General features: G+C 51.5%; 1 long non-coding RNA gene across 1 annotated transcript in view; it reads right to left on the reverse strand.

The window, feature by feature from the left end:
- LOC307196936 overlaps window positions 1-2,014 on the reverse strand; it is a 222,781-nt gene extending 220,767 nt beyond the window's left edge. The window contains exon 1 of the long non-coding RNA XR_013831293.1: window positions 1,751-2,014. This is a non-coding gene — a long non-coding RNA (uncharacterized lncRNA). The remainder of the gene's footprint in view (window positions 1-1,750) is intronic.
- Between the last annotated feature and the right edge of the window lie 6,353 nt (window positions 2,015-8,367).

Below are 8,367 nucleotides of genomic sequence, written 5' to 3' on the forward strand. Positions count from 1 at the left end.
GAATGGCCAAAATGGCCAAAATAAAGAAATGTTTTTTAAAAATCATGGAATTCAACAGAACCAATCAAAATAACATTGACAGGGCTTCCCTGGTGGCGCAGTGGTTGAGAGTCCGCCTGCCGACGCAGGGGACATGGGTTCATGGCCCGGTTCGGGAAGATCCCACATGCCGCAGAACGGCTAGGCCCGTGAGCCATGGCCGCTGAGCCTGCACGTCCGGAGCCTGTGCTCCGCAACGGGAGAGGCCACAACAGTGAGAGGCCCGCGTACCACAAAAAAAAACATTGACAAAGAACACTTTTTTCCTCTAGTCTCTCTCTGGCACTAATTTGTAAGCTTTTCAAGGGCAAAACTGTTTTAATCATATTTGTAAGTCCTGTAATGCTTTCCTTACATTTTTTATTTTTTAGTATTATTTTATTTTTTATTGAAATATAGTTGCTGTATTGTATTATATAAGTTACAGATGTACAATATAGTGAGTCACAATTTTTAAAGGTTATACTCCATTTACAATTATTATAAAATATTGGCTATATTTCCCACATTGTACAGTATATCCCTGTAGATTATTTTATACCGAATAGTTTGTACCTCTTACTCCCCCACGCCTATATTACCCCTCTTCTCCCCACTGGTAACTGCCAGTTTGTTCTCTATGACTCTGCTTCTTTTTTGTTATATTCACTAATTTGTTGTATTTTTTAGATTCCACATATATGTGATATCATATAATATTTGTCTTTCTCTGTCTGACTTACTTCATTCAGTATGATCATCTCTAGGTCCATCCATGTTGCTGCAAATGGCAATATTTCATTCTTTTACATGGCTGTAGTCCATTGTATATATACACCACATCCTCTATCCATTCATCTGTTGATGAACCCTTAGGTTGCTTCAAACCTCGGTAATTGCAAATAATGCTGCTATGAACATAGGGGTGCATGTATCTTTTCGTATTAGTGGGGTTTTTTTCAGATATATACCCTTTTTTCGGATATATGCTGCATTTCTCCTTAACAAATGTTCTAAAGAGGGGCAGATGGGCCTTGATGAAAACAAAGTAAAAAACATGAAGTTTCTGCAGCATTATTGGCACCATCATTATTCTGGCGAGAGCAACTGCACTTATCATCGGTTTTGGAATTTCAGAAACATCCTCACAGACACACCCAGAATGTCTGACCAAATGTCTGGACACTCTGTTATCCCATCAAGTTAACACATAAAATTAACCATCAAGGCGTTGTAAGAGAGATCAGCCATGGTGGCCGGGTAGAAATATCTTGCGCTCACCTCCTCTCAGGAGCACACCAAAATTACAACTATCTGCAGAACAACCATGGATGAGAAAGACCAGAACCTACCAGAAAAGATCTTCCGCCACTAAAGAAGGAACCACAGTGAGCCGGGCAGGAGGGGTAGACTCGCGTGATATGGCCAAATCCCATACCCCCGGGTGGGCGACCCACACACCGGAGAATAATTACTCCGCAGAGGTTCTCCCACAGGGGTGAGACCTCTGAGCCCCACGTCGGGCTCCCCAGCCCGGGGTCCTACACAGGGAAGACGAGCCCCCAGAGCATTTGGCTTTGAAGGCGGGCGGGCCTTCATTTCAGGAGTCCCAGGGCGCCGGGGGAAAGAGAGGCTTCACTCCTGAAGGGCTTAAAGGGCCCACGCAAAATCTCACGCGCTCCAGGACACGGGGCAGAAGCGGTCATTTGATAGGAGCCTGGGCCAGACCTACCTGCAGGTCTTGGAAGGTCCCCGGGTGAGGCGGGAAGACTGGGGCTCATCCTGGCAGCAGCCATATTTGGGAGCTCCTTCCACTGAGAGAGGCTGATGCCGGCCTCCAGCTCCTTAGCGACAAGACCTGGCCTCGCCCGACAGCCTGCTGGGGCCAATGCTGGGACGCCTCAGGCCAAGCAACTAACTGGGCGAGGACACAGCCCCACCCACCAGCAGTCAGGCTGACCTAAGACGCCCTAAGCTCACAGAGGCCTCTGAACGAAGCCCTGCCCGCAAGAGGGCCCAGAACTCAGCTCCGCCCACAGTCCCAGAATCCCCTGCGCCAGGCTCCGCCCCGGGGAGGCTCTGGACCAGCCCCACCCACCTGGGGCAGACATAACGTGCAAGAAAACCGCAACCCCACAGCCTGCGGACCCAGCCAGCTGACAGCAGGCCCGACCCTGCCCTGGGACCAGTTGGGCCCCAGCCCGGCCCACTAGCAGGCCAACACAAGCTTCAGGACACCCCAGACTCTGTACCCAACTGTGTCAGGAACTGCCCCCTCACCTGTGAGCTGACACCAGCTCTGGGACCCCTGGGCCCTGCAGCCAGACTCCAGGATCCAGCTCTGCCTGCCAGTATCCGGCACTAGCCCCCCAGGACCTGGCTTCACCCACCAGTGGGGGGCAACAGCCTTAGAGTCTTCTGTACCCTGACTCCGCCCACCTGTGAGCCAGTACTAGCCCCGGGGTACCCTAGGGTTCTGTAGTCAGCCACCTCGAGACACAGCCTTGCCAACCATTGGCCGGCAGCCTCCACACAAGGCAGGGCCTGGCAACCAACTGGATCAGGGGCCAACCAAGCCTACAAGACCACCCACATAGCCCGCCACAACAGAAGGACCCATGCACCCCTCATAGGGAGAACCGCTAGAGCATATAGCTTGGGTAATGAGAGGGGAGTGTGCTGCTGGGACCCATAGGATGTCCCCAGGGTGGATGGTTTGTCCTATTTAGACCACCTCTCCCTGCCTTCCATTCTTGGCTCTGCAGTACTCGCAATTCACCTGTTCTTCAGTTCTTCAGGGCTTCCATAACCTGCTCACCAGAAAACCACTGAACAACCATACCTGAATGTGCCAGACTACACAGTAGGCATTTTGCATTCATAACACCTTGTTTAAGCCTCACAGGAACCCTTCACATGAGAACAAGAGGCCAAGAAAGGGCTCTGTGGACCCTAACGGGATGGGGATGGCTTAATTATAGCTGAATTGAGCATTTATTAGAGTCAGACACTGTGATGAGTGCTTTACATACATTATTTCATTTAACCTAAATATTAACTACCTGGTATTATTGTCACCCCCATTTTACAGGTAAAAAAACTGAGGTCCAGAGAGGTGAAATCATATGCCTAACGGGTGTAATAGTGGGGACTCATGGCTACTCTTTCCAATTAAAAACAAAAACCTTTAAGCCAGTGAAAGGAATTTATAGGCTCATGTAGCAGGAAAATCTAAGGTAACAGCATCAGGCATGGCTGGATCTAGGCACTCGGTATCTGTCTTTCTCCATCTCTTGGTGTGCTTTCTTTTGTGATAGTTTTACTCCCAGGGGAATTCTCCCTCGTGGAGGTAAGATGGCCAAAAGCAGCTCTAGGTGTACCCCAAACCAACTCAGCACCCACCATTGAAATGCAAGTATCATTGGACCAACCTGGAGGGTTGTGTGGCCATCTAACCTGCTCTCTGTGGTCAGAAGGATTGGAAGGTACTATTGTCCGAACCAGGATTGCATGCCCACTTCTGAGGCTGGGAGGGGTTTAGGGTGTAGGAAAGGTACATTCTCACAAAGGAAGACCAAGAATCTGTTCTCAAACCCCACAGAGCAGAATGAGGCAGCCGAGCAGCAATAGCCCACCACACGGGGATGTGACCCAGAGCCTCCTCACTCAAAGCCTGCGTGTTAACCAGTTTGCTCCAGCCCCTCTGCTTCGATTGCCTCTTTCTAATTCCCTGGCCCTGGGCTGACCCCTCTTGGAGTTCCGTCCCTCAGCGCTCGGCGCTGAGCACTGGTACTTAACAGTCATGCCAAGCGGGTGATGGATGGCGGCTGCCGTGAAGGCTCTTCAAAGGGGATGGGCAGCTGCTGGCTTGGAAATAAGCCTTCTGTAGGGACGAAACGCAAATGCAAACACACACCGTGGGGCCTTTTGTGGATTCTCCCCTTTGGACCCCCTGCCTCTGTTTCCAATTAGCACCCCAGGCCTGTGGGCAAAGTAAAACATCCCAGAGGCTGCTCTGAGAGGCAGAAAATCTTAGCAGAAATGAAATCATGCAACTATCCTGCTAGCCAAATGATTGTCCGTCCCTTTCTGTTCTCAGAAGGTTAGCCCTGGAAGATACCCCAGGTGGTTTTCCATCCCACCTTCCCATCAAGCACATGAGGCCCAGAGAGGGTGAGGTATTATCCAAAGGTTGCACAGCCAGGGAGTGGTGGCAGAGCTAGGACACATGGATGGAAAGAGAATGATATTAACTGCACATCTACTATGTGCCAAGCCCACGCTGGGGGCTTCAGCCAAGTTTTAGCTGCTCGCTCAATCCACAGGGCAAAGCTTTAGGGACGAGCCCTCAACGTGTAAGGCAGGAAAGAGCCCGAGTCCCACACCAAGGCCCAGCTTTACAGTGCATGCTTGGTCGAATCACTTCTTCTTGTCTGGGACTCAGTTTCTCGATTTAGAAAACAGAATTGACGACCCCAAGGGTGATTCCATCTCAACATTCCACTGTGTGATAAAGGCCATCCTGGGGGTAAGGGGGACTCTCTGGGCACCTTTTTAGCCATGAGAGGGAAAGCTATGGCCACAAATTCTTATGTGAGTAGCTGTGACATTGAAGCAAGACAGCCTTGACTAAGAGGATAAAGTCCTAACTAGGAGCCATCCCTATCTCCCTCACCTCCAGGCCTGTGCCCATGCTGTCCCCTCCCTGGCTAACTCCTACTCATGCTTCCGTTTCTGCTAGGACATCACCCCCTCTTTCCTTGCACCACCCCCTAAATTAATTTCGGAGCCTCCCAAATGCATCCTAGGCCCCTCTACTCCCCATCAGAGCACTTTTCACTGGGTTGCAATCTGCCATCCACTTGTCTATCTCCCCCAGTAAATCATAAAATCATCAAGGACAGGACTGACTCTGGTCAAACTCTATCCCCAACACCCAGGACAGACCTGGCACACAAGAGGTACAGGTGAAGAGTGAACCCCAACTAAATTCGGGGTAATGGGGATCCCAAGAGTCCTGGGAAGATTATGCCCCAGAAGACCCCTCTGAGCAACACTCAGAAGTGATTTTTTTCCTCCCCTATTTACCGGGACTTTTGTCCCCCGTCTGCCTAGATTATCAGCGGTCATAGCAGTAACAACAATCACAGTGATCGTATTTCTGGCCGTGAGACTAGAAAGGGGACTTGTCGCCTTATACCTGAGCCCCACAAGCCTCCCAACCCTGGCCGCAGCCGGGGTGATCCTTCCAAAAGGCAGATCAGGTCACATCCCTCCTGGGAGCCCAACCTTCCAAGCATTCTCCATCTCATTAAAAGCCCGAGTCCTTAAAATTCCCTACGAGGCTGTAGCAGGTTGGATGTCAAGCAAAGGCATGAAAAGCCACCCCGCACCCTGGCCAGAACAGCCTTTTATCACACAATCCAGAAGGTTCAGATGGAAGAATCTTTGGGGTCATCAATGCCATTTTCTAAAAGGAGAAACTGAGATGGGGTGAAGCATGCGCCCGGCGGGATCAACGCCGCTGGAAGGGGAGGGCAGGGAAGCCTGGGCAGAGGGATGAGTCAGGTGGAGAGGCAGGCCCAGGAGAGCCCCGGAGCCAGAAAGGCCCGTGGGAGTTAGCCCACATCGGGCGGAAGTGGCCCGGCCCTCACACCCCTACCGTTGTCAGTTACTGGACGTGGACAGCAAGGAAGGGCAAGGTGGCTCCCTGCAGCTGCGCCATCCCTGGGGCTGACAGCTGAGGGCTGCTGGCCAGTGACAACACCGCGACCACAAGCCCTTCCCCCAAGGAGAGTCCTAACAAAGTCCCCACCCAACCTGGCCCCCATGACTTCTCTGGCCTCAGTTCTCCTCCCCCGCCTCTGGCCACCCTGGCCTCCTCCTTCCTCAAACCCAACCTCACCTTCCCACCTCAGGGCCTTTGCTCTTGCTGGTCCGTCCACCTGGAGTGCTTTTCCCCCAGCTATTTCCATGGCTTGTCCCCTCACTGTCTTTAGGACTCTGTGCACATGTAACCTTACCAGAGCATCCTTCCTTGACCCCCTCAGTAAAAGAGCAGCCCCCCACTCCTCCCCTGCCCTCCTTCACTGCCTCTCTCTGACATACTGTATAATCCTTGTTTATGTGTTATTTTCTGTCTCCCTCCTCTTGAACCTAAGGCCCAGGGGACCTGTCTGATGCAGCACCCAGCTGAGAACCCAGTACATCGTAGGAACTCAGTAAATACCTGGGGGCTGAATCAGCAAAGCTCCAGTCCTTCACTTGTAGCGGAAGAGCTCCTGGCTCTGAGCTGTTTAGAGCAGCCCTGTGCATTGGCCCTCAACAGGATGCCCGGCTTCAGCATCTTAGCGTGCCCATGATGTCGGTGCCATCGCTGTTTAATTCCCATTAGCCCCAATGTACAGAGGAGGCAGCCGTGAGACAGTGAAGCCACACGCCCAAGGTCACACACCAGGGAACAGCTGAGCCATTGCAGGAAGCGGAGACTGTCTGACATGGTGCGGGGCAGGGGGAGGGTGTGCTCATCGCAGCTGTTCCTCAGCTCAGGGGTCCTGCCGCCCCTTGGCTATTTCTCTTATTTCATGCTCAAGTCTGCAATTGCTCTCTGAGTATAATGGCGTTTATTAACTTCCCACTGAGCTCATTACAGAGCAGCCACCTTATCACCGACCACCTGCATTCGGAGCTGGGAGGGATCATTCCCAGCCTATAAATAGCCCAGTCTCCACCCCAACAGAGTCACAGACTCAGAGGCCACCAGCTTCGCCCAGAAGTTCAAGTCTAAGGACAAGGAGCTGGCCCTTCCTCTGCCCCCCACCCTCACCACCACTCTGGGGCCATAAGTCAAGCAAGAATCCGTCTGAGTCTCCCCAATCTCTCTGTTCCGTCGGCCATCCCTGTGCCGGCCCCACATTTATCTTGACACTGTGACAAATTCACTGCCACGTGGATGTCATCCTCAGCACAGCCCAAGAGTGCCCTTGTTGGAACTTCCTCTGATGACATGGCAAACTCTCAGACGTGAGCTTCGCCATGGACCCACTCTGTGCTCCTGGGTGAGCTGGCCAACTTCTCCAAGTCTCAGTTTTCCCATCTCTCTAATGGACATAATCACGCCCTCTACGAACGCTTGTGTGCAATGTAAATGCAGTGACGAATGCTCTGAGCCCAGAACAGGATTGTGAGCTCAGTCACTCAGGCCTGACTTCTCCACTATGCACAGAAGGCGGAGTGTTTAGGGACCATGATATTTTAGGGGCCCATGAAAATGTTTGACTTCTTTTAAAAGACAAACTGTAATATAATCCAGCCTGAATAATGTTCCTTCTCGTACCAACAGTCGTAAAATATAATTTTTATTATTTTTTTAATGGAGGAAGGGGCCCACAAAGGCAAAAGTGCATAGAGCCCAGGAACGCCGTGATGCAGTCCTGCAGCCATATGTGTTTGGGGAGCTGGAGGTCAGGTCTGGTCACAGGCTGGGACCCCAAGGGGGCACTTGATCAGTTTGACCTGTACTTGATTAGCTTGACTTGAACTCTGGTAACTTGATGAACCACAAGGTTTGACAATCAAGCAATCAGTCCGCAGTCTAGCTCTTTTCTAACAAAACCCATTCCTTTATTCTTGCAATAAATATTTATGGACCGCCTCCTCTGAGCTAGGCATGGTCTGGGTTCAAATAACAGTGTGGGTACTTGCTAGCTGTGTGAACTTGGGAACATGACTTTACCTCTGTGTGCCATCGATTAAATGGGAGGAACTGGGTTGTCAGAATTCAGACAGTTAATCCACGGAAAGTTTTCAGAAGATGGTCCAGTGCATAATAATCACTTCATGATGTTAGCCCAAGGTACCACTACAGACGTGGTCTCTGCCCTGAAGGAGCCTGCAAAACACAATAAATGAACAAGCACGTTAATGAAGCCTTTGGCCTCGGTGGTTATTAATGCTGGGAAGGGAATAAGAGAGTGGCGTTAGAGCAACCCCCCTGGATGACCTTCAAAGGCCACAGTCAGCCCAAGGAGGCCAGGTGGATAAACACCCAACCTTCCTCTCCTCCCATCCCCTCATCTCCTGCCAGTCTCTTCATTGGCTGAACCCAGCCAGGGCCACAGGGCGTGGGTACATGTCGATGTGTCCAATCAGGTCAGCTTCCTGGGCTCAGGGCAGGATGGTGAAGGATGGAGCTCAGTCTGGAGGGTCAAGCAGGATACATCCCACATAGAGCCCTCCACCCCCTCGGCTGAAATCATTCATTAGCTCCTCTTTGCCCACAAGTTAAGCTCCAAGCTCCCCAGGATGCCCCCGACCCCTCACTCCCTACACCTGTCCCCACCCCACCCC

Source organism: Stenella coeruleoalba (assembly GCF_951394435.1).
Source record: "Stenella coeruleoalba genome assembly, chromosome: 14".
NCBI lineage: Eukaryota > Metazoa > Chordata > Mammalia > Artiodactyla > Delphinidae > Stenella > Stenella coeruleoalba.